The following is a 25,555-nucleotide window of genomic DNA, read 5'->3' as shown; positions in this document are numbered from 1 at the left end:
CTCAGGCTGGTTTGCTTTAAGCCTTCCTCACTGGACAGTCTTAGTTGCAATGCATTGCTTCAGTAGCCTAGGCTACAGCCCCCTCCAGGAGTCACACACAGAGCCCTTTCCAAATTCTCCCAGGCTTTGTACGTTGTATATTTGCTTGTAGCAGCGCAGAGTGGGCGTAAAACACTGTGAAATCAGAATTCCCCATTGACTTTGGGGCCTCGAACCAAATCCTATTGATTTCCGTGGGAGGATTTCCATTAACTCGAATGGGCATTGAATCAAACCTAAATTGGCAGTGCTTTGCACCCATTTGGCATAGTGTAGTTGCCCGCATAAGGTAGAGAATTAGGTCCAAAGACGCTGAGAAATGCTTTAATTAAGAGCATTATTGAAGAGAGAGAGAGCTTTTCCATCCTTATGCTGATAAACTGCATTTGTTCTACACTCCTAATGGCAGGGGTCATATTTTCAGATGCTTGGTCTAAAGATGAAGCTGAACGCTGAGATTTCCAAAAAGATGCTTAAAGGAAAACGAGGTGCTGGGAAGCCTTTGAAATCAACAGGTCCATTAACTTATTTACATGCTTTGAAGATCCTTGGAGGTGCCTATCTGCATCTTTGGTAGCCTTATAAATGCAACCAGCAGTCACTAACCCCTGACATCAGCTGCAGGTTTAATTGTCCACCACACCATCCCAGCTCCTATCCCTGTAACACAGGCAGCGAGGTTGGTGCAGGTTGGAGCAGGACAAAGGCTCCCTGCAGACAGCACAGCTCAGTGGCTCTTACAGGCATACTCAGCAGGGCTGTGGCTGCAGCTGCCTGTCTTCCATCACACCTCTGCCAGGTCATTCAGCTGAGGCAGCCGCTCCACAGCAGTCCCCTGTGCTCAGGTAACTAAGGCCCTCAAGAAGCAGACATGCACTTATCCTGGAAATATTACTTTCAGGCGGTGCAGGGGAAGCCAGCAGCCAGCTGAGCTTCCGTTCCAGGAGCAATGTGAACCTAGACAGACCCGCATCCGGTCAAGGGGAGAATTCTCAAAACATCTTTGTTACCGCTTTCCCATCCACTGTGAGGTCTCCAGCAACATTTCCTGTATTGCTGCTGACCCTCTTGGGGCACCTTCCTGCACTGCCTGACCTTCTGCAACTGTTGCACTCTTTACCTCAGCAAGTGCCTTTACTGTGAAGTAAGGAAAGTTTGGGGAGCTGGCCTTTGCAATGCATGCCTTGGTTGTTGGCTGCAGTACTTTGGCTGGCTGTTATTTTTCACTTGGACTTGAGCGCTTGGCATGGTCACTCTGGAAAGCACAGGGAGATTGACTGGGAGATGTGGAAGACAACAGATCTGTGAGCATTAATAAGGGGGCTGCAAGAGGGGAGCCCACCACCTTCACACTCAGATGGAAGCCTTCCTATGGAGGGATTCTGCACAGGGAAACCATCCAGAAAAAGTAGGTGCTGGAGAGGAAAGCAAAGAGAAAGTGAAAGGGCTCCCAGAGCCGAGCTTTACAGAAGGCACACGGAGCTGAGGATTTCTCCTGAGCCCTGGCAGCCATTTACGTCCAGCTGGAATCACCAGCGAGGTCACTTGCTGCTGGGCTGAAGAGCAAGCCCTGGGCTGCTGCACTGCCCTCAGAGCAGGCCAGAGCCCCAAGGGCCGGCTGCTACCACCTGCCTTCCTCACACCCCCGTGCTCATTTGTTCCTCCCCATGAGTAATTTCCCTGCATCTCCTCCCACCCCCCAGTTCCTCGCACGGTGCATTTTTATGCACAAAGGGAACGTGCTGGATTGCACCACCTGCTACTGGAATAAGCACCAGGTAAAGGGAAAGGAATGCGCAGAGGGAAGTGACCCGTGCGAGCCAGGGGAGAAGAATTGCTGCCTGGCACTGAGGGAGCTGCAGCTCCAAGCGGCTTTGCTGACAAACCCCACCTGGCGGGTTACAGGCTGGATGTGCCGCTAATTACAGCTGCAGACCCCACTCCACAGGGATCTCTGGAGGCAAATAGCTCGGTCATGTTCCAAGGGCTCAGACCTTGGTGGAAACAGGCTCCGCAGCCACGATCGTGTGGACAGAGGCACAAGTGTTTTCAATGCTGCACTGCGGGGCACGGGCTGACGCTCCGCTGGGGGTCAGGCAGGCATTTCCTCCCGGAGGATATTATTGTTCTGCGAGGTATCTCATGGGACACGCGTGTCTTCCTCCCGAATAGCGCCGTTACCCGTAACAAAAAGAGCAAAGCACCCACCCCTCACACAGCCCCGCTCCCACCCACACGGGGCGCGGCCCCGCTCCTTCTGGGAAGCGCCGTGCGTCACCCGCCGCCCCCGCCCCGCGGGACAGCCAATCGCCGGCCCCTAATTTGCATACAGCGCGCGTGCTGCCGGTCCGGCCCCGAGCTGCGGGTTGTGGGGCCGGCAGTGCGGAACGGGGTGAGGAACAGGGCTGGGAACGGGGTATGGGGACGGGCAGCAATACCTGCGGGAGTCCGGCACTGCACGGCGCTCACCGTGACCTGACCATGGCAACATCTTGCAGCTACATATTGCTTAAAGGAAGGATGGATCCAATTGCCCGGATGACCCTCAGTGGTCTGGGGTGCAGGCTTCAAACCTGTAGCTGTCTAGCGACAGAGTGGTTCAATTCCACCTTTCGGGCGGGGCGGTGCGATATTCGTTTTGTCCCAAGCGGGTCCCGCCTGCCGGCTCAGCTGAAACAGTCACAATCTCTCAATGGTGCCTATGTGACAACTGGGATCTTAATTAGATTCTCCCAAGCAGATCTTCTCAAAGTGTCACATCTCCTCCAAGGACGGCAAAGCAATAAATAACAGAAGCCATTCTCTCGCTCTGCTCCATATTGACTCTAACCCGTCTCCCACCCACGCTCCAACAAGGATGCCTCACTGAAGCAGTAAGCGCGGTGCTAATAATGTCACCCAGACCCATGAAAAATAAAGGTTAGCGTGAAGCTAACAAACATATTCTTCAAGCAGAAGGCATTCACTTTGGGATATCATATTGCTGTCGCTCCAACAGATGCTATGCAAAGCCTGCAGTTAGCACCAGACCTCAGAACAGCCCCAGCACAGGGACAGCAAGGAATGTATTTCCTCATTGCCCAGTCCTGAAGGCAGGAAGGGCTCAGCCTGGGGCGTCCCATGGAGGGAGAAAAGAAACACGCTGCTCATAGAGTCGTTAAGATTGGATAAGACCTCTGAGATCATCTCATCTAGCCACCAGCCCATCCCCACCATGCCCCATAACCACGTCTCTCAGTTCCTGTGCCATTCCCTCTTGTCCTGTTGCAGTTACCCAGAAGAGGAGGCCAGCCCTCACTGAGCCACAACCTCCTTTCAGGCAGTTGTAGAGCAATAAGGTCTGCTCTCAGCCTCCTCCAGACCGAACTCCAGTTCAGTTCCTTCAAGCTGCTCCATGTAAGACTCGTGCTCCAGGCCCTTCACAGCTTTGATGCCCTTCTCTGAACAAGCTCCAGAGCCTTGATATCTTTCTTATGGTGAGGGACCAAAAACTGAACACAGTACGTGAAGTGTGGCCTCACCAGAGATGAGTACAGAGGGACGATCACCTCCCTGCTCCTGCTGGCTACACCATAATGATATGAGGCAGGATGCCACTGGCCTTGGTCAGCTGGGCACACAGCTGGCTCATATTCAGCACTGCTAAGCCTCTGGTGTTCCTGGGGGCATTTTGGGCCAAGTGTCATCCAAAGTAGGTGAACACCTCTAAGGATCTAAGCCTGAGTGACCATGCTTCCTTTGCACCAGATGACTCACTCCAGCTGAGAGCCTGGGAGGAAGAGGGGCACAAAAGAGCCCCTGTACCTCTCTGTTCAGCTGTGATTGCTCCCAACCCACACATCAGTCAGAAACCAGCAGTGATGCCAGCATGGACTGGCTCTGGGAATCCACTGGGCAGCGCTGGGCAATCTGGTTCCAAAGCACTCTGCATCCCACATGGCACAGCCCAGCTTCTTTATGGCTTTGCAGGAGATGTGCAGGCGCTCTCCCCATTGCGGCTGGACGTGCCGTGGGTCCCAGATGGCTTTGTGCTCCAGGCACTCCAGCCACCGGCCTGTGTCCTCTGCCTAGAATGAACTTTCTATGTGGAATTTTGCCATGGCCTCAGAAATCGGTATCTGCGTTGCAGTTTGTCTGGGGGCCTTTGTTTGCTTTGGGGTGGGGGGAGTGCTGGAAAGGCCTTGGCCCAGTAGTGGGCAGCTGAGAACATTGAAGTTAGATGGCAGTTACCAAGTTGAACATAATACGGCTCTTTCATGTGGTGTTTATAACTGAACATGCTGTTTTGTGTTGGCCTACTTCTTTTTTTTCTTCCAAGAAGTAGTTTTGGATTAAATTATGACAATTACATTCTTATATCCAGCCTCCCCCTTCCCCCTCCCCTCACTCTTCAGCTCCCACCCTCGCCCTGCGTGCACACAAACACAAATGGGAATTATGTGCTCAGAGTACGATTTGAACTCCGCAGCCTGGGATCCGTGCCTGGCATTGAGTTCACTTTTTTCCTCCAGAGTAAAAAAAGGCCTCATCCACTCCACACTCTTTCATCACTTTAGGATGAAGTAGGGCGGTCAGATTGCTGGTGTGGGTGCCTTGTCCCTGAGGGGAGATAATAGGGAAAACAGCCTTTTAAACATGCAAGAGAGGAGGGCAAGGAGCCTCAGTGGTGAGGGCTGGCTGTAAGCAGCATGGTTTGTGAAATCTTGTGTGAGTACATGGTATGCAAACACACACCCCCAGCAAGCTTCTTGCACAAGCCCAGGTTGGCTGACGTACCTGGGCAGGACTGCATCTGATTGGTGTGCAGAAACGTGGTAAGAAACTCGCCCTTCTCCTGGGGCTGTGTCCCCACAAGAGCCCTCCAGGACTGCAGATCTCTAGGTTACAACTCAATGGAGGGAGAACACGGGAGGGAGGTCAGTTAGGACAGGATCTCTGCTCACATGCTCTTTACTGGATATAGTTGGGACACAAGTCTGTAGGAAACAGGGTTCCCTCTATTTTGCTGCTTTTGTTTTATGAACACTCTGGTTTGCTTAGAGCACTGGTGAGGAGGCCAGTGTAGATGACTCGTTTGTAGTAGGGACACTTTCACAACCCTATCGATGTCTTGCCAGAGCAGGCTTTGTTGGGAGTCACTCATTAGTCAGCCAAAGCGCTCAGTGTTTGAACCTGAATGTCACTTTCTTCCCTGACAAAGGGCCAAACGAAGATGAGCCAAAGGCTTTAGCACTGGTTAGAAGGCAAGGCAGGAATTACTCAGAGTCAAGAAGCACGAGAGCCTGGCTTCTCAGTCAGTGTAATCTGCCTCCTGTTGTTTTCCCCGCAGAGTCACAGAGCAATGAGGAGGATGTGCTGGTGACAGATGGCTGGCATGCCTTGCTAAGCACAGGGGTGACTGGGCTGTGACTCAGCAAGTGTTTGGTTACAGGAGCCCCGCTGCATGTGCTCTTTCTCTGGTGACAGTGGACCTAGCGAGGTCTCCTGGAGCACTGGATGGATGTCATGTGAAGTCTGTGGCTACCGTCCTCCATGAGAGGAAAGCAGGCACACACAGCATATTAGAGCAGGAAGTCAAGTTCTTAATTACTGTTTATGTTGTTAACGGATAATATTTCAGTGTGTATAAATATATGACCTTCCCGTGGTGCTTAGATATCCTACTAGCCTTTGAAAAGGAAACCAGTCAACATCCTGGCCTAAAGTAATAGTGATTGCTTGGAGGTAGTGCTCATACAACTTCTTTTTGCAGTCAAGTCACTAGAGGGGGACAAAGACCTAGTCTGGGTCTTTCATACAGCGCTCTCTGATTGCAGCTCTGGGAGACACCTTGGAGAAGCAGAAGCAAAGGTAGCCTTTGTCTTTGAGATTTGAAGGTGCCCAGATGCTGGGACAGCTTTCTTGGGACTGAGAAAGCAGCTGAAGAAATGAAGCCACTTCTTGTCCACTAAAAGCAGGATGGTGCATGCACATGCATGAGGAGTTTAGCTGCCTTTATGTCAAGTCAGTTCTACGAGTGCTTCTCCCAATTCCATAGCTGTCCAAGGCTTTTGTAGGCTCATTTTTACTTCTTTCTCCTCTTTTATCAGTGGGAGAGAGCTGAATTCACAGGTCTGGATAGGTGCCAGGTGTTACTGCTGCCTCTGTGAGTTAAAGACGTCATGGAAATATTGGAGGACTTGGACAGAGTGTACCTGTGTACATCCCACGTGCACACAGAGAGCCAGAGCGGCCGTAATAGGCAGTGAGGGAGTGTTTGCAAGTAACATTGACCTGAAGTGCTTAAAAGCCACTACACATGCTCCCCTGGTGAAATGTCGACTGGGATGACTCATACAAATGGATTGTGATACACAGTCCTCAGCCCAGGCTGCGCTTGGAACCAAGGCACTCCCATGTTCTCCCCTCCAGCATACTTCCCTGACCAAATCCAGGACTGAGCCATTTGGCTCTGACTGGAGCTGGTCAGAACATGTTTTTCTTTTCTTCTCTTTTTCCCTCCTTCAGCCTTTGGAAAATGTTGACATTTTAGCAAAGGGCTAAAAACCCAAACCCTGAATATTTTCCATTGGAAAATGCTGGGGGAAAGGGACGAGAAGAATCCCCAAACTGCCAACAATCAAATCTCTTTTGCTTTTAAGTCTTTGGGGTTTATGAAAGGGAGTCATATTAGGAGGAAAGCAAACTCTTTCTATGAAAATATATGTTCCCTCAAATCTCTCTCTTTTTCTTTTTAACCAGAAAATTGTTCCAACTGGCATCTGTCATGTCCTGCCTGTAAGGGGAGGGAAGGGGTGATCCTTCATCTTTTTGACTGAAGTTATCTGTCCATCTCTACATCTAACTTTGGAACTGGCTTGAAGGAAGTCTTAATTCAGAAAGGTGAACCTCTCATTGGAATACAAGGACAAATATAAATACAGCATAACTTTGAGATACATGGTGATATTCTCTGTGTCAATAGTCCTATTTACACAAATATCTCAAGCAAGTTTGGAATCTGGTCTGTGGGACGCCCGACCCCCAGAGCTCCAGATGACTTGCCTCAGATCTCTGCACACATTCCTGAAAGGAATCTACCTTTAACAAGATCCCATCAAAGGCTGTAAGGGAAGCAGCGGGTAATGAAAAGTATATTACTTGTAACTATCCCCTGAGTAGCTGACGGTGCAGAAATACTTACAAAGCACTTTGTTCTGATGTCTTCGGCTGATTTAAATTGCTGTCTGAATTGTAATGTAGACCTGAAACATCTGTTTCATCTTGTCTTGGCATATTGTTCTGCTTTCTGTAAGTTAAAAAAGGGACAAATCACACATCTTTGGAGTAAGGGAATTATGCCCTAAACTTCTACTAAATGTGGCTAATAACAGGTTAGCGTTTAAAAATGGAAAGAACTTAAAACAGATACACACCGGTCATAAATAAATTCAGGCTGAAAACTAGCAGAAACCTTCAAAACAGCAGAGTGAAGCTCAGAATAACCTCCTAAGAGGAACAATGTGAATAAACAACCATTAGAAGAACTTTATTGGTTGCAGGATATCACAACAGCAGAGAAGTAGAGTGTTCCCTTCTAATTTTTTATGCCGCTTTCTCCTTTTGTTTTATTTTCACACTGAAGCTTTTCAGTTACTTTTTACATTCACTCCACTATTGTTTAGATATTGAACTGCAGGACTTCAGTCTGCCTTAGTACTGCTCTCTGTCACTTGTGACTTCCACATGTTTCTAAGCTAGTCACTACTGCTTGAATGAGGTCTCTAAAAAATAAGGGGCATATTTGACTGAATCAAATTTATCCCCTTCTCCCTTTCTTTTTTGGTGTAGGAACATCTCCCAGTAACTGTTAAATCTTATAAAACACTGTGTATAAAACCATAGTTGGGGCAACTAAATTATATGTTGATAAAAAGAAAAGGCTCTGAATGTCTCCGATGCCTTAGTGGCAAGAAACACAAGGCTTCTCAGTACTTGAACTGGTGCTGTCTGGCCTTGTTGATATTTTTTCAAGATAATTAAGCAGTTTTTCACTTATAGAACTCTGCTCTTAAGTTCATAAAATCAAAAGTCAAGAGCTTTAATCCCTGAGGCACAACAATGCAAAAAAGCCACAGCAGAAACATGGGAAATAGCCATGCAGAGATGCAGAGCTGTAACTAGCCATTGGAAATTGGCATATGCTCAGCTGAGACACAGGAGGCTGAGCCATCACTTTTCCCATCAATACTAAAAGAGCAGGTTCAGAAACAGGAAGATCCCTAGAAGACAGAGGCTCAAATGAATCACTCAGTCATTGTGTGAAATGTAATTGCTCTAGAATTGTGACAGTTAACAATCATGGAAGCATCTTTCACAAATCCAGCTTCAACCTCCCCAAAAATCAGATTCTAGCTTCCTTCTGATAATGTACGGAAGCAGCAGCCTGTTCATATGACCTGCAGATCAAGCTGGCAGGTAGATCTCTTTATTAAGAGCTTCTTATTAAAAACAGGACCAGTGCAATGGTCGCTCAGCCCAGCACTCTGCTCCCAGCTGGGACAAAAGGAGAGGCTGTCCGTGGGGAATGCACAGCCCTGGTCTCTTCTCTCTCTCTCTGTTCCACTTGCGTTTCATTATCATTCACCTCTGCTGGATTGGGATTCTAGACTGTACGTCCCACCTATTTCCTTCAGCATCCATTTACAGATCCATTGTCTGGGAATTTGTCCGGTCCTGTTTTGGGCCTGCTGATACTGTCTGCTTCTGCAGCCTGCTGCTCCAGCAGCTTCTTTATGTTCCCTTCCTAAAACAATGCAGCATCTTTCATCTGTTCTAAACTCATCTCCTACTGGTTTCATTGAGTGCTCCCTGCTCCACTGCATCAAGGGATTTGGCTACTAACCATCTGCATTCACCTCAGCCACCCTGATTTTGTAAACCTAGTCCTTAGCCATCAAAAAAATAACAAAGGATTGCAACACACAGTTGCTAAGCTCACTTCCGTCCCCGTTGCCTGCTGACCTGCACGGGGTGGTTTTCTGCCTGCAGCTCTTTGGTTGTTACCAAACTCAGATGGGGAAAAAAAGTGACAGCAAAGCAAATGGAGTGCAACTTCCTTCCAGCACCGTGTTCCCCGTGCAGCTGCTCATCGGCGATGCAATGGGTCCATTTTGTGGTTAAGAGTTGGATGCTGAAGCTCCATCCTTCCCTTGGGATCTGCAGTTCCTTGCCCAGCAGGGGGCTGCAAAGCAGCAAGAAGGATTTTTGGGAGGGTAGGCTGGCAGCCCCGGTGGGGGTGTCAGGGGCATCTTCCAAAGTGGCTTTAATTAATGAGCACATGTGCAGCGAGGAGAGTTACAGCATCCCACTCAAATTGTTGACTTGGAGCCGCTTCTGGAGACAGCAGTATTCTGCTCATTAGGAAAAAGCTTTTTTTTTGCAATGCCCTTGGATTGGATGGCTCTTGGATTGCACCACGAGATCAAGTCCCCGTACGGGCTGCCTGCCTTTCGGCTGCCAGCTCCAAGAGGGTTGTTTTTCTTGTCTCCTCAAGGAGTGCTCAGCCAGATGGCCTGTTTTCGAATGCACTGTGCGTTGGTTGGATGTGTGTTTGGAGAGTCTGCCAGCTTCACGAGAAGGAAGAAAGAGCAAAAGAAAGGGAAAAAAAGCACCATTTGGTATCTATCTCTGGGACCCAGCCAGAGTTGAAGCTCTGTTTGAAGAAGGGGGGAGTCTTAAGAGAGAAACTCGAGACAAAATTGAAAGCTGGAAAAACTTTCAAACTTGACAGACTGGGAGACTGGAGTTCTACGCCCATCCGCTACCTGGCTCACTCGCAAACATGTAGCAGCATCCCTCAAGTAAGAGCAACACCAAACATCTCTCCTACTGCCCTCCCAGCGCACCTCACCACCGGGCTGAGACGTGGAGAGGCAACACAGGCAGCCTGTCCGCTGAGGCTGGGTGATGCTGCCTGTGCCTTCTGGGGTTTTGCTCTTAGTTTAGCAAAGCTGAAATTACAGCACACAGCCCAGCTCCGTCAGCCCAGGCAGTCCAACTGAAATGGGGTAGCACAGAAAAGACACCAGCGGGACTCAGCTTTCCAAGAAAGCAGCCATAATTTTACTGCAGAGCAATGCCATTTTCTTGCACCCCCTCAACTACCTTCTATTGATTTGAGGCAGCAAATAAATACGGGCCAAGAGAGAACAACAGCTTTTTCCACCACTCACTGGCAAACAGTTTGAACCTGACAAGAAAAGTCTGTTGGTGAAGGGGAGGGGAAAGCTTTAATGTTTGGGTGGATTGAGTTTGGCTTTTTTTACTTAACTAGATGTGGTGTTGTGGTAACGATACATTGTTCCAAGCAGCAGGAGGAGGCCTTGTTAATCTGAGCTGGAGAAAGCCATGTTTGTAGCCATCCCCTCTGGCTGACATAGCCCCGTTTTACAAGCAAATTTGTCTGTTCCCTAGCTGAAATCATGACAGTCATTGGAGTGTGTGTATCGTTGTGTGTGTGGCAACTGCAAACCCCGTGTCTCTGTTGATTGCATCAAATTATTTTCACTGAAATGATCAGAATTCGCAGGCCATCAGGGCAATGTCTCCATGGCAACACGATCTGGGCTGTGGGTAGCAGACACTTCAGATAGTGAGGGCAAAGAGGCTGTTCTCACTCCTCCTGCTTCTGGCCACAGCTTACACAAAACCTTCCAGTAGCTACAGCATGCCACCAGCACCTGTAGCTTCCCATGAGGTACAGCTAATTCACTAGACAGCAGTAGCTGGGACAGAGTTTGTCATCCCAAGCATGTAAAGAGCAGGGACCTTCCCCAGAGCAGGGGAGCTTCATCAGGTGTTTGCAATGTAGTGCCTTTGACACTAAGACCTAGTGGTGCAGTCCTGGAAGGGATGGAGGATCAGACGGTTCAAGAGAGTGACCACAATGTGCAAATACATTCTTGCATAAGTAGGAAACTATACAAAATGATCCCCTCCTAATAAGGTCAACCTCCCAGTTTCTGCATGCTTGGCCTTAATCTGCATCCCCAGAAGCAATCACAGCATATTCTTGACTTCATCAGAAAAATAATGTTACTAGCAAGAAGAAGGACACATGATGAAGAGCACACTGGGCCTCAATTTTCCAGTTGCAGAGGAAAACAACAGTGCGGGCTCTCTGAATTACAGGAGATGGCACAACAGGCACAGGACAGATCAGGACATCAGCAGCAAAGATGTGACAGTCGGAGCTGGAGATCTGGTTTATGTTTAAAGCCTGGATGTACACAGAGTGGATGGTGCCTGGGATCCATACCGCTTATGTTGACAAGCCTACACAAGCTGGGCGTGTTGCCAATCCTGTTCTATTGGAGCGTCTTGCTCACATCCATTCTCAAAGCCCATGAGCTTCCCCTGATTCTGTTGGTGGTCCATATCTCCTGTAGACCATATGTTTGATATTTACTGGGGAAAGCAGAGGTTAAAAAGATTAGCATTCCTTTTGAAGTTAGAGATGGAAAATCTTCCGAGAATGACATAACTACAAGTAGCTCTGTCAAGTCCAATGCGGAGGTCCCGTTTGACTCATGACTCAGTGGGATGTAAGGACAAAGGCACTTGCTTTGAAAGTCCTGGTCAGAAGGAAAATGGAAAGCCATAGAATGAAAAACAATACATGTTCAAGATATTGTACTTCAAGATACAAATTCAGGCAGTTTGATATCATCGCTCCTTTTTACAGATGGGAGAAACTGAGATATAACATTCGCTCAGGGTCAATCCAGGAATCGGGGCAGAATCAGAAATAAAACCTCAGAGTCCTGGCTCAGAGTCTCCTCTTATAATCTCTAGACAAAACTCCTTCCCTGTAAAATTCCATCTCGGTTATTCACAGAATAATTAGAACAAGTTTATTTCCTCACTCGTTAACAATGAAATCTGACAGGCTTTATGCTCAGGATGCTGAAGCTCAGTTAGAGGACCAAGACTCTTCTCCATGAGAGGAGGCCTGGAATGTCAGTCTTTAGGTGGCTTAACAGGGGCATGGTTCCAGCTGCCAGGTACTTGAACTCCTCATCAAAAACGCTGTGGGAAAGCTTTAGGAAAGAACTGAAACATACATGACCAAAGGAATCTACCACAAACGTCAGGGAGGGATTCAAACAAATTGCAGCTGTATTTGTAATGATAATGCTTTTCCCTTGGTGGCACTTGAGAACTACGAAAGAACACTTACCTGCCTCAGTGTTGGGTTGGTTTCTCTTTTCCTTTGATTTCATTTGCCTGTGAGCCACACAGACAGTGTACTTCAAGTTAATGAAAAGCCTTTGAGACACAGGAAGTTTCGTGGCAGGATTTCAGAGTGCCCCTCAATTCTACCTTCTCCAATTCTATGAGATCGAGAGTACACAAAGTTCCTAAGGGATCATGGCTCACTACTGTTGTCTTGTACTACTTTGGGATGTGTAGGAAGATAATGAACCATGGACTTCTCTACGTTCTCTACCCAGCTCAAGAGCTCACCTTCCTCTCTGTCATCATGCCTGCAGTCACTTTAGTTGCCAAGAAACTGAGATATTAAGAGCTCCAGAGTGCCGAGCACACAGTATATTGAAACTAATGATTGTGAAGTGTGCTTAGCACCTTAACCACAGGCCACTGTGACTGAAGCTGGAGTATCCTAAATGAGAGGGCTCGTTTAAAAATGTGCCCTATCTCCTCAGCATTACATGAATCAGGCTCTGTCAGAGGAGGGGTAGACTTGAAATATCCATGTTAAAAAGCTCATACTTTAGCAAAGTAACATAAGAAAGACTATTCTCTTATGACTTGGGGGGAAATTCGTATTGCCCTTTGTCTTCTGCTTTTGGCTGTATGAAAGCTTTCTGCAGAGTAGAACTGAAGTCTTTATCCTAAGTCCAGGGACCAAAAGAGACGAGATTTCTTTTACAAGAAATCCTCAGGGAGCGTAGAAGCTCATTTCCCCTTGTTCTTCAGTGCCATCTGCTCCATCTCTACCAAGTCTCCAAGCTCAGGTCAAGTAGATGGTGTGTTTTAGTTGACTTTGAGCATCTTGGAAATACTTTGCTATTTGTAGTATCTTCTCTCAAAATTTGTTGCTACACATGGTTAACAAATTGCTTCTTCTTTGGCCCCAAATAACTGATATGGTCATTTCTTAGGCATGTTTAGCATCCAGGACAGACTGCGCATGACCTCCTGCAGCAAGGCATACTGATGGAAAACTATAGCAGGAAAGTTCACTGTCTTAATATTTAGAGCCAAATCACCTGGGTTCTGCCAACCCACTGCCCTTGGTCTAGCATTGTCTTTGTGACTTACAAGTAGAAGTTAACATGCATCTTCCAGTGCAGAGATGATGAGGCTGTAGACTCCTAGCCAAGTTCTTGGGAATAGAGGGAACTGAGAAGAGGGAAAACACACAGGAGGGTACTTGTGTCTGTCATTGCAAAAAGAACTAAGGAACAAAGGAGACTCTCAGTCATTGGCTCTGGCTCAAGATCAAAGCTTGGAGGTAGCTGTGGTTTTCTGAACTTAGTTGAAAAGCAGAAGAAAGAGACTATTTTACCATACTGATAGCACTGAGAGATGCTTCCAAAGATCCAAACTGCAGAAAAAGAGTAATGCCCAAGGATGCAAGCTTTCTTTTAATCCTGATATTCCCCTGGTGGGACAGGGGGAGAGGCTGATGGGATTTGAATGTCATGTAGATGAGAAGGGAGATTGGGCTCTATTGGCTCTATGGCTTCAAAGGGACAAAGAGCAAATACACCCACAACTTCCTATCTGGTTGAGGTAGGGTCAGGAGAGGCTGCAGGACAGGGAAGGGGCTATTTCTTCATTGAGTTGTGTTTTCAATGGAAACGTGATGGGAAGAAAGGAGAGTTCAGTTGAAGCCTAGAACATGAAATTGAGCTTTCTAACTAATAGCTAAAGGGGAAGCTCCGCAGACCGTTTCACTGCAGCAAGCTACAGCAAAACAATGCAGACAAAGAGAAAGGAGTTGATCTGACTTTATACTCAGCTGAGCTAAAGTTTGAGTAATTGTAGAGTCACAGCTTTCTCATGGACATGTAGCTCTCTCAATTGTAAATGACAATAACTGAGGAGATTCTCAATGAGAAAAGCCTTCTGTGGTGTGATTCTTTTTGCCCAGAAGTCACATCAACCTTCTGTTTGTTCACAAATACCTCACTGTGTCACTCACTTACCACGGAGCCTGGTAAGTAAAATAAATCTCTGGGACTGATAGGTTAAGAAGCACTAGATAGACTTACTAGCAGTAGTTGAAGCAACTATTTATGAAGCTTACTGAGTTAATAAACATGTCCTTGTTTCGAGAGTTCTGCAGTTCAGGAGTACAGTTGGTGTATAAAATATGTCTCTCTGGGAATGCCTTGCATACCTCAGGATTCCGGCTATCTGCAGGAAACAAGAAGGGCTGAACTAACCCAAGAATGACTGTTTCTTTTAATCTGCCTTTCCATCCTGAGGCACATTTTTACAGGTTAGCGTGTTGGTATTTCACTGTGGCTTCAGCAAGCACTGATGGCAGATGGCATATTGGCTTGTCCAGGAGAAGGACTAACAACACATGAAACTGTTTTCTACAGCCAGTGGAGGTGTAGGAAAAAAGACCTCCATAGATGTTCATGCTAATAACTCACAAACAATTTAACCAACCAATAGGAAGGTTAGGGCAAATTCATCAGGCAAATATTATTCAACCATCTGAAGAACGGCTTGACTAATGAAAAGGTTATTTGTGAATAATTCCAGAAGGATGGTAACGCATTGGAAAAAGTACAGAGAAGAGATACTGGACTGATTAAAAGACTAGAAAATGTGCCCTGCAGTGAAAGACTCCAGGAGATCAATCTGCTCAGACAAAGAGCAGGTGAAAGGCTGACTCGACTGCAATCTCTGTACACCTATATAAAAACAGAGTTTTGGTAATGGAGAGATCTTTATACTGGCAGACAAAGAAATAAGTAACGTTAGGAAAGTGAAATTAGATAAATAGATAAGAAATTAGATAAATTGTGTGCCCCGGTGGCGCAGTGGTTAAAGACGCCGCCTTGCAACACTGGGGCCCGGAGTTCGAACCCCCCCTGTGGCGCAAGTGGTAGAAGTGCCGCTCTGCTACACAGAGGCTCGAATTCCGGGGGCTGGACTCGATGATCTCTACGGTCCCTTCCAACCCGCATGAAACTATGAAACTATGAAACTATGAAATCTCGACTAAAAACAAAACAAAACAAAAGGCTTGTGGATTTCTCCATTTGCTGGTATTTCTTAAAGAAAGGAAGAAAAAATCCCTGAAAGTTTTTTCTGTCTTTCCAAGTAAAAGCAATTTGGTGTGACCTTGCAGTTTATGGTATGCAGCTGCTCAAACTAATAATGACCCTGGCTTCTTCTTCATCTTGCTTTGTAATCTCTGAACCAGCGAGCAAGTTACTTGATACAGATAGCAGAAGTTAAGGACTGAACATACTGGTACAGTGTTCGTCAATGTTATTCAGCAAGCGCTGTTATGTTTGTAATGACTGAGGGGAAAGAGGTAGACTGGAAATCAGGGCACCTGAGGCCCACTGAAGTCAATGGAGTGACTGCCAGTGACAACATCATCTTGCACAAATCACTTAGAATTAGGTCTGTGAGATAGACCTTCACTCCCTTTGTTCTTAAACAAGCCAAATCCTCTTTGCACATAGCTTTCCCCTTGCCCTGCCTATTTTCTTTGCCTTCCATCAATGAAAGGAACTTAGTACTATCTCAGGAAGGGTTTGTGACTCAGTAATGATTGAACAGAGCTTTAGGATCCTCTTCTGTGAGATTAGGTCTATGTTTGCGTGATCCCACTCACTTATTCTCGTGCACAAAATGGGGGGAGGCATTTGCATCCTCAGATCTGGCAGCTATTGCAATAACAACTTTAAAAATAGATTTTGACAGAGAATTTAAAAACTCAACTTTAAAGGCTAAAGCAGGGATTAGACAAGGCTGCTTGATCTGCTAATTCACAAGGAAATGAAACGTTCCCTCAGTCATGACCATGCATCGCTTGCTGAATAGGGTCAACGCATGAAGAAATCCCAGCTCCATGTAACTAAAAAAGTGCCACGCTTCTGGTGGCCAAATGCAAAGCCACTCTTTGGGTCATGGGATAATATCGTAAGGGTTTGGTTCAATTTACTCTTTTAAGCGTGGAGGTTTTCATATCAGTGAGCAAGTTACTTCAACAAATCAGTTCAGCCTCCACCCCATCAACAGATTTCACATCTCAAATCATAACAAAAACTGCCGGAAGGGAAATAGGCCCACTGCCCAGCTGCCTTTCTTTGCATATCTACTTGAAACCAATCTTGCAGAAAGCTCTTAGCCTCTAGACTCTACACTAGTTGGAGCTGAAATAAATATGAATGAACAATGGCTGGGATGCTCCAGAACTGATAGTCAGTCGGTAATGCGGTAATGTGGTTGTACTGAGATGAGAGGGACTGGTGCAGACAGAAGCTTTGTGTGTATGGATTCCTTTGACAGTGGGCTTCCTTTGCTGAAGAATAATAATTCCTTGTACTTCTCTAAAGCTTTCTTTTCAAAGATTTCCAACTTTTTTATCTATGGGAAGATAAAACTGTCTTTATCTTCAAGCTGTCAAGAGATAGAGAGAAAATAAACTGAGACTGCTCAGAATGATTGCCTAATGCGGGATCTTTAACAAGAAGACCTAAATGGTCCCGAACCAACCTATAGCTAATGGAAAGAGATATGATTTCATCTGCTCTCTGGAGTGACACATCCCCTACAGATGACTATCATAGTTGACGAGACTCCAAGCATTTGAAGGAGCAGAGTGGGGAGCTACTTGATCCTCTCTGCTAAACTGAGGTTGCAGCAAGGTTATGGAGGATTACACACTCTGCCCATCCAGGAACATCACCGACTGCAAATTGTTCCCTTTCTTATGCAAAAAAATAAGAATCACTGAAATGGCCTTTGCTTATTCGTGTATTTCAGACTGTTGGCACTTTTTGCAAAGCATTTCTAGGACTGAGACAAGGAAGCCAAGAATGGCAACTGGCAGATCTACTTCAAAAGGTTAAATGTAAAATTACATCTGACTGAATGAACCTGGGAGGCCTGCAGTAATTCAATGTCTAAGCCTCGGGATTGTATTGCAAGGGGTACAGCTGCATGTGACATGAACACAGAAGCCAACATTAATCCCCTATTTCTAAACTTGCCTCTGACTCTCACGTTACCAAAGCCCTTGCATACATCATTTACTCTTTCTACCTCACTGCTCTTTGCAGAGCAGAAAGTAGTTATTTCACTTCACAAGGTGATTTCAGTGCTCACTATGGAGTAGGTGACCTTCCATCCTAGTTCCACTTGCTAGTGGAAGGGTACTGGCCACGCAGCCTTGGCCTCACAAATGCCTGCTGACACGCTCACTTCCACTCACAGCTGAGCACATCTGATTGAGGGACCACACAGCTCCTTATACCCTCAGCTCCTTATAGGCTGAACTCATTGCTGCTGTGCCTCAGCACTTTTGCACAGAGCCAGCAGCAAAACCTCTGAGAATCAATTGGCAGTAAAGTTAGGGTGGAATTCAGATACAACATTTCAGGGGTGTGCACGCTGGAGCGTTGCTTACACTAAATCTCTCACAGCCCACAAAGTCACTGATATCAAACTGGAACAGGCTGCCCAGAGTGGTTGTGGAGTCGTCTTCTCTGGAGATACTAAAAACCCACCTGGATGCTTTGCTGTGTAGCGTACCCTCAGGAACTTGCTTTAGCAGGGAGGCTGGAGTAGATGATCTACAGAGGTCCCTTCCAATCTCTATGTGATTCTGTGATTCTGTGAAGTCACAGATTCTGTGAAGTCACAGAATCACAGAATGACCCGGGTTGGAAGGGACCTCAAGGATCATGAAGCTCCAACCCCCCTGCCTGGCAGGGCCACCAAACTTCCATGTTTACTAGATCAGGTTTCCCATCCAACCTGGCCCTGAACACCTCCAGGGAAAATACTAACATACTTAATGGGAAGAGGGAAGCAAATGGCAGGGAGGCATAAATGGTGATTTTTTAACTTTTCCAATGGAGGAGATTCCAACAACCTTCTCTGAAAGGCTGTCCTCATGTCTTTCCTGAGAAGGACCACTCGGAGCCCAAACCAGGAGAGAGCCACCCCATGCATTCATAGCAGCTGGGGATATAAGATGTCATTGTGGCTGAAGAACAGACCAGGATTCTTGTCAAGGTACCAGTTAGTCACTGGGCTCAGTGTTCTCTGAAGACAACACAGTGCTGGATTCTGACTTCACATTAAAAAAAAAAAGGAAGAAACCACCATAAAAAGCTTCAACAGGAGGTATTTTCCATAGGCAGAGCTAAAACAAACAAACAAACAAACATGGAAATTGTCTTTTCTTGGATGAAAGTCTATAACCCAGGATTTCTATGTAAATAATATGAGTTTTTTGTGGGGTTTTTTTTGTTTTTTTTTTGTTTTTTTATTTTTTTTTTTAAAGACAGCACAACGTGTTTATTCTTTTCCTTATCGTTCTGTCCTTCCTGTCCACTTTTCTCCTTTGCTGTCTCAGAAAAAAGAGGGCAAAAGGAAAGCTGACAATAAAGCCTGCATCCTGCAGGTTTCTGAAGAGAGCACAATGCTCTTTGTAGGAAGCTTTTTGAACAAAGGGCTGTGAGCAGCTCCACGTCTTGACATTTGACGTGTTGAACTCTCTCCTTCTGTAGTTCTGGTGTTCTTTGGGGAAATACATTTGCCCCTTAAGTGCCGCAATTATTAATCCAGGTATGTAATCAGAGCTGAATAGAGCCACTATGTGAAGCGTGACTGTTCTCTTAACGTATGACTGGGAATATTCACAGAAAGTATAAAGAAGGCATGACCTTCATGTTCCTGTGTAGCTGCGGTCCTGATTCTGTTCACTAAAGGTGAATTGATCAGCACGAGACTTTCACTGTGACAGGTGAGTTGTTACAGAAGGTTTTTATTCCCCCCTGCTTTCCCATTTTATTTCATGAAAAATACATTGGTTATAAAATGTCTGGAATGGATCCTGAGCTACATATGGAAGCGGATTCCTTGCCAGCGCCGGATGCTACCGTAACATGTACGTCACCATGCCTTTCTCAGTTGGTGACTACTAGTTTGCAAAGTTTGGGTGAGCATGGAATGATTTTACCAGACATGAGTGAGATGCTCTGTAAAAGCAGTCGTATGGTGTTTGAGGTTTGTCTTTGTATCTGGCTCTACATTCAAGTACACCTCCTCCCAAGCTGTTGTTTCCTACTCTGCACATAAAACTTCCATCCGCTTAGCTTGAATTTTGGTTTTTGCTGTGAAGGGCCTTACAGATATGAGACGTGATTGCCTAGAGAGGGCAGGGAGATAACCCCAGTTGTAGAGTTACATTTTTCAGTGTTAGCTTTCTGGGTTTGCCCTTTTAAGATATGACAGTTGTATACAAGTGGAAGTAATTTAGCCCTGGAGGGGTGAAATTCTTTTTTAAGCTCTTCATGTAATCTTAGTTTGTTATTGCAAAACGATCTCTAACCAGGAGCAACTGGGTCGAATCTGATGCTGAATTATAAATAGCCAGAAATCCTGGGGCAGTCTTCGGCAGCGCTGGAGTGGTTGCCAGATGCAATTGGTGTCAGATGCAAGTCTAAGTTGAATTTAGCCTGCCTTTCACCTACAGGTATCACAGACAGGAGGGCAGCTGGAGAGGTCTTTTGCAGACTGTCCTGCGAGGGGAGGGTCAGCAATACCAGGATACTGGTGTAGATGACCATATGTTGGTGGTACCCTACCAAACTAGTGGCTGTAAAAGTAAAAAGTAGAAGATGGCCTCTGACTACAAGAAGTAAAAGGCTGGAACTGGAAAGAGAGAAGTGCAATGATTGCCTCCGGCTGTTCAGCAGCTCAAAAAACCCTGAGAATTCATTTAGCTCTGCAGACACTTTAAATACAAATTTACTCCCTCTCCAGTAAATCCTTCTGTTTTACTGCTTGCATGAAGCACTGAGACAATCTTTTTGCATACCAGCGTGAGGTCACTACAGACAGCTCAATACTGGAGTATGTGCACTGTTCAATGGGAGCATCACGACTGCAAAATGATGCAAGAGAATTTTTGTACTGGGGAAGTGGTGAGATGTGGATCTGTTCACTTACCCAGAGCCAGGTCATCAGAAGCTGGTGAAAGGGAGGACTGGGAACACCAACCCACCTGTCTTCTCCTACTATGTCTAGAGTATGGACTGTGTTGTGTGAGGGTATGGAATGTGTGGACGGCTCAGGACAGCTATAGACGAGATCTTCATCATATATCCATACATATCTCTTATCAACCATCATGGTTAGAAAGAACAGTTTTTCCTGTAAAGGTGAAATTGGAGCCTATGTTGTAAGAGTTGGTGGAAAAAAGGAAGTTGCAGTGTTTTTCTGGTTCCTTTGGGTAGGGCAACTTCTGATGAAAACATATGATTCAATCTAGTTTTGTTTTGTGGGCAGCTGAAGCAGATTTTATCTATCTAGCAATGTGGAGAAATATCTTGTTCTTTGTTAAGAAAGGAATATTTCCAGCCAGATAGCTTGAGCTACCTTTAAATCACTTGGTTAAGTAGTTTAGCAGCATCAAAGAGTTTAGCATGGGCTAAAAGGTGACAAATCAAACAAAATCAACAAATTCCTTACAACAGGCCACCTACGAGTAATTCTTTTGTGCTAATCTTATTGACCAAATGGAATGTCTCTCCTCCGCAGGATACTGTCTTCATAACTGAGTATGTCAGAGGACAATGCCAGGTGGCCAGTGCCTATGAAACAGCGAGGGAAGACAATCATTTTCCAGAGATAGTGCAATTGTCACAGCACACTTTCTGTGCATCAAGACTTTATATTGGGTGTCTTTAGGTAAAATGAGTCTAGAAAGACTACAGCAGATGAAGAAAGTTTAGGGCACTAGCTAGAGATGGTTGTGTATCTATGGCTTCAAACATTGTGTATCTATGGCTTCAAACGGATTTCTACACAGGCCTTGCTGCACCTCATTTCTAGCACTTGTCCCTTTATTTTTTTTAAAGTATTAATCTCATGTCTAGCTCAAACTTGAGCTAAGCAGACAGAAGGGAATGGAACACTACCATGCTTCTTTTTGGCTTTTTTTTTTTCCTCTCTACTATCCCATCAGATAGAAGTGACTGATTGATTTCAGTGGCACAAGTACATAGAAAAAGGAGTGGTGATGCCTTCAGTGCTTGCAGCAATGCAGCCCCAGGGCCTTCTCAGCCCAAGGGTCTTACATCAGTCAGCCATCAAATGACACAACACTGCAAATGTATGTCCCTCTCCTCCTTCCCACCTCTCCACCCCATACAGAATTCATCGATGTTCCTTCTCCAAATTGCCCAGCGGTGCAGTGTTACCAGACATGGACAGACAGACATCATATAGCCAGGTACAGCTCATAAGCAGTTCACTAAAGAGCTGGCTGGGATAAGGGAGGGAACTGCTGTGGGTGTATTGTTCCAGTCCCATCATTTCCCAAAACACTGAATGAAATAATAACTTGTTTATAATGATGCATGACATCATAGCAATGCTACATAGCAGAACTTGAGAAACAGCTTTGAACCTTATGACCTTCTTTCAAGTGAGAAAGTCTCTGTGGAGGCCGTGGCATGCAGGAAGCCCTCTATCCTTCTTCTAGTTCTCCAGAAGAAAATAACTTTTTTCCAGAATTAAAAAAAATAGGTGGCCCACTTCCATTTGCCACATTTGAACCTGATGCATTTCTTTTCCCAGAGAGCTGCCTGCTCTAGCTTAAAGCTCAAGAAGCCTCTCTTGCCACAAAGTGATAGGAGTTACACACACACCTATCAGATTTTTGGCACTAAAGGCACTTTTCCAGGCACTTGAACTTCTCCTACTATAAGGTACAGGAGGAAAAGAATCCATCAGTGTCACGCACCTTCACACTGCGTACTTATTTTCTCCACTCACCTTTACACATCCTGCTTAAAAGCAACTGGTTCACAGCTGTGCTTTTGATACACTCTTTCTTTGCCACAATGCCACAGCACAGATTCCTTTGTGCTAAATTGCAACCAATCCCACCTTAATCTGATGATGCCCTAGGTATGCTACCTGTTTGAATTTCATCTGTTTCTAAGCAATAGGAAGTGTTTGCTAACTAGTTATATCTTGTGTTCTCCTATTTTACAAGGTAGTAAAACCAAAAGCAATCTGAAGTTGAGAAGAAAAGAAGAAAAGCCAAAACAGATAAGAAGATCTACTTTAGAGATGTAATCCAATGTATCTGTCACTCCATCTTCCCCTTTGGCAGCCTCTTCTTCCAAAGAAAGGAATAAAGGCTTCAGTATCAGTGTGGATGGCATGTATGCGGGACTAAAAAGTCTCAGGACTGGGCCCTGCTGATGACTTAAGCTGCTCTGCACACAAAACACCATGCCTGGAAGTTAAAAGCCTTGCTCTGCTGGCCCAAAAAGGGAAGATTTTTTTTAGAGACTTGCTAAAAACAACCTTCGATCAGCTGTACAAGCGTAGACAATGTTGTCTTTAGTGTCCCAGATGGTCCCAGCTGTTGGCATAAGCAATGACAATGACATTCATTTCTTTGCGTGAGACTTACCACACATAACCCATGTGAGTCCAATTTTTCAGCTGCCTGCTGACGAGAAGAGAAACGCACCCAGAGAAAAGCTGTTCTTGAGGCCCACAGGATCCCAAATCCTGTGGAAAAAGTCACAATGGGGAGGATTAGCTGCATGATCACTTCCGGCTACTATCTAATTTTATCTGTGTATCACTGATACCGAACGTCATTCTTTCTATCATGAAAACCTTTCGACAAATAGGACTAAAAATAAAGAGCCCGGAGTTGGCACGAACTGTGCGACATGGGCTCTAATTTGTATAGCAGGAACTATAATCACTCTGAGACGTGCCCAAGCCCTCGGGCATCCCACGGGATTTCAGTCACTTGTTTACAAGGTGTTTTGATTTGCAGCTGTTTGGCTACTGTGGCATTTCAAGAGGGGGCGGTTTGAAAGGATGTTGTTGCTCTGGAGGTCGGGATTGGGAAATAGGTATTGAAAAATCACACAAGAAAACAGGCGAGTGCCGTCTTTGTTCTTCCCCCTTCACATGTGAATGACGTCAGTGCTGGAGAAAGGAGCTCCAGGAACAGATTCAGAGACCGGTGCACTGGTGAGAATCGGCAGGGAACAGGTACAACCCTGAAAACAGTCATACATTGACCTACCACATACGTGAGCCCAATATCTGACTTGGGGGGACTGAGCTCTCAGGGTGAGAAGAGAGACACACAAGCCCATTGGTTTTTTGGCTTTTCAATTTGCAAGTTTGCCAGCAAACACTGTGATACTGTGACACGGACACCTCTAAGAACTGGGCTAAAAGCCACTGCCAGCTCACTTCAAACCAGCCACAAACAAGCCAGCAGCTGAAATGGATTTGGTCACTGGCTTAAAGTGATTTAGCAATCAGACAGCTCTTTCCACCGTTCTGGGTCTCCTGACCCGAACAGTTCCTCTTTCAGAGCTGCATTAAGCTAATGCCCACTTTCTTCTGGGCCCTCTTAGGATAATGGATTCAGATATGCAGAAAGAATGTAAAAACCCGTTTGTTATCTGGGATGAGTGATTTGCACTGTTTTGCCCGTGTTTGTTTAGCAGCACGGACAGCAAGAAGCCCGCTAAGTTGTAACCAGCTGAGGAAAAGAAAGCAAGAAGGAGGAGAAAATAGCTTGGCTGTTTTACAACTATGTTCGCCGAGCTGTGTGCATTTTTGGCTTAGTTAGCTGTTTGCCTGTTTCTTGTGGGTAACCAGGAAGGACTGGTGGAGCTTTTCCCAGGCTCTACAGTGTTATTCTCGTTTCCAGCATTCGGTTTTTACACGCGTTAGTTGACAGTAACTCATATAAAAATGCAGAACCGATATGGGATATTTCCTTTGCAAACTCTTAGCCCTCTGTCCCTCTCTCCTCTGCTCTGATGTTTCCCAGTGATGATTTACTTGAAGTGCTGTGCACACACGAGGAAGCATCACCCCTGCTGGCCCTGGATACCAGTCCTTGCCTGTCCTCTGTGTGTGCCAGCAACCTGACCACGCTTCCTTGGCAAAGAGCAGCAACCTTTTCAGCTCCTGGTGGTACCCGAGAATTCACCATGGAATATACAGCATAAAAATGGAAAAGAAAATGTGTTAGCCTATAACACAACCAATTGCTGTTGTTCTAGCTGGGGGAAAAGACAAAAGTGTTTGATTCTGAGTGACACTGATTGGTTTGGCACCAGCAGCTTCTCCACTGGAGACATGAGTGACTTCTCTTTAAGCAAGTGTCAGAATGATCTAGGCTGGCATTACAGTTCATCACACTTCTTGCTTTCTGTAGGCAAAGTGGAAGGAAAGATTTGCATTTTCCTTGCACACGCCATCAAAGATCCTCACATACATGACTTAACGTAGCCGACACAGGGGATCTGTGACAGAGCCGGGCTCAGAAATCCTGACCCTCCCCTCCAGCCAGCACATCTCTTCCCCATGGTTAGTTAGCACGGACTACTGCCAGCGGGGATGTGCTACACTGTCACCCTCTCCCATACAAACCTGGTTTAGGCTCCCTGCTTTTCACCCATAGCAATGGGAAACTCAGCAGAAGCGGCTGTTAGAAAGGAAGTTGGAGGTTGCTGAAGTCTATTCTAATCCACGGCGTCTATATTTATGCAGCCCTTGTCACAGCAGAGCAGGGAAAATGTCACTGGAACAGTTTTATTGTTGCCAGCAGGAGGAGGTTTGGAGAGAGGCGGCACAACCTCTATTTGATGATGTGTTTGTACAAATGTTTAACTTGCTATTTCTCTTAAAAATCATCTTTAATGTCGATTTACATTCCTGGCAGCGCAGTCAGGAGGTTGGCAGTTCCACTGCTCTTCAGCCTGTGCTCCCAGTGAAGCACTAACACAGAGCACTGCCTCATGGCGCTCATGTTTTATCACTGAACGCCTGCAAGTTCTCACTCTGATATTCATGGGCAGATGATGCGACGGCTCCACTTGTATTTAGAAGGCCAGATAGTACGGATCGACACGTTGCATCATTAAGAGGTGCACTGGGAACTGCTCGATTGGAAACAATGTGTGCAGGAGCTCAATGTGCTGCGGGTGACACTGCTTTCCTCACAGTGCCGCCCTGCTCTGTGGGCTGAGCCACACACCCACAAGTTAAGCACACACCATCGTCCCTTCCAGGCCGCTTTCTACCCAACACATCATGCTGTGGTGCCTATGGCCCTGCTAACTGTTCGCTGCTCGAGGACTCCAATCCTCCTCACACCGCCCGACTAAGCCCTGTGTGAGGGAGGAGCACCCACGGCCCGACCCGCCGCGCCGCCCTCACAGCGCCACAGCCCCGCCCCGCCGACGCG

At 46.1% G+C, this 25,555-nt stretch overlaps 1 long non-coding RNA gene and 1 other non-coding gene across 6 annotated transcripts; one reads left to right on the top strand and one right to left on the bottom strand.

Annotated features, from left to right (window-relative positions):
- Positions 1-1,317: 1,317 nt before the first annotated feature.
- Positions 1,318-25,535, bottom strand: LOC146761336 (uncharacterized). 5 transcript variants are annotated; one of them, XR_014943881.1, is made up of 4 exons: positions 22,739-22,909; positions 7,223-7,327; positions 4,816-4,927; positions 1,319-1,454 (listed from the first exon to the last, which is right to left on the bottom strand). It is a non-coding gene; the product is annotated as an uncharacterized LOC146761336 (long non-coding RNA). The 5 variants fall into 5 exon arrangements; XR_014943882.1 differs by lacking the exons at positions 1,319-1,454; positions 4,816-4,927 and adding exons at positions 6,044-6,182; positions 24,739-25,535 and having other exon boundaries at positions 22,739-22,839; XR_014943883.1 differs by lacking the exons at positions 1,319-1,454; positions 4,816-4,927 and adding exons at positions 6,044-6,182; positions 22,923-23,033 and having other exon boundaries at positions 22,739-22,839.
- Positions 2,572-2,658, top strand: TRNASTOP-UCA (transfer RNA opal suppressor (anticodon UCA)). Its single transcript has one exon. It is a non-coding gene; the product is annotated as a tRNA-Sec (tRNA).
- Positions 25,536-25,555: the final 20 nt, after the last annotated feature.

The sequence above is a fragment of the Coturnix japonica genome, chromosome 3, assembly GCF_054131305.1.
Source record: "Coturnix japonica strain WE chromosome 3, WE-NBRP24, whole genome shotgun sequence".
NCBI classification, from domain to species: Eukaryota; Metazoa; Chordata; class Aves; order Galliformes; family Phasianidae; genus Coturnix; species Coturnix japonica.
Note: the sequence above shows the minus strand (reverse complement) of the source record. Positions and strands in the feature narration are given on the sequence as shown.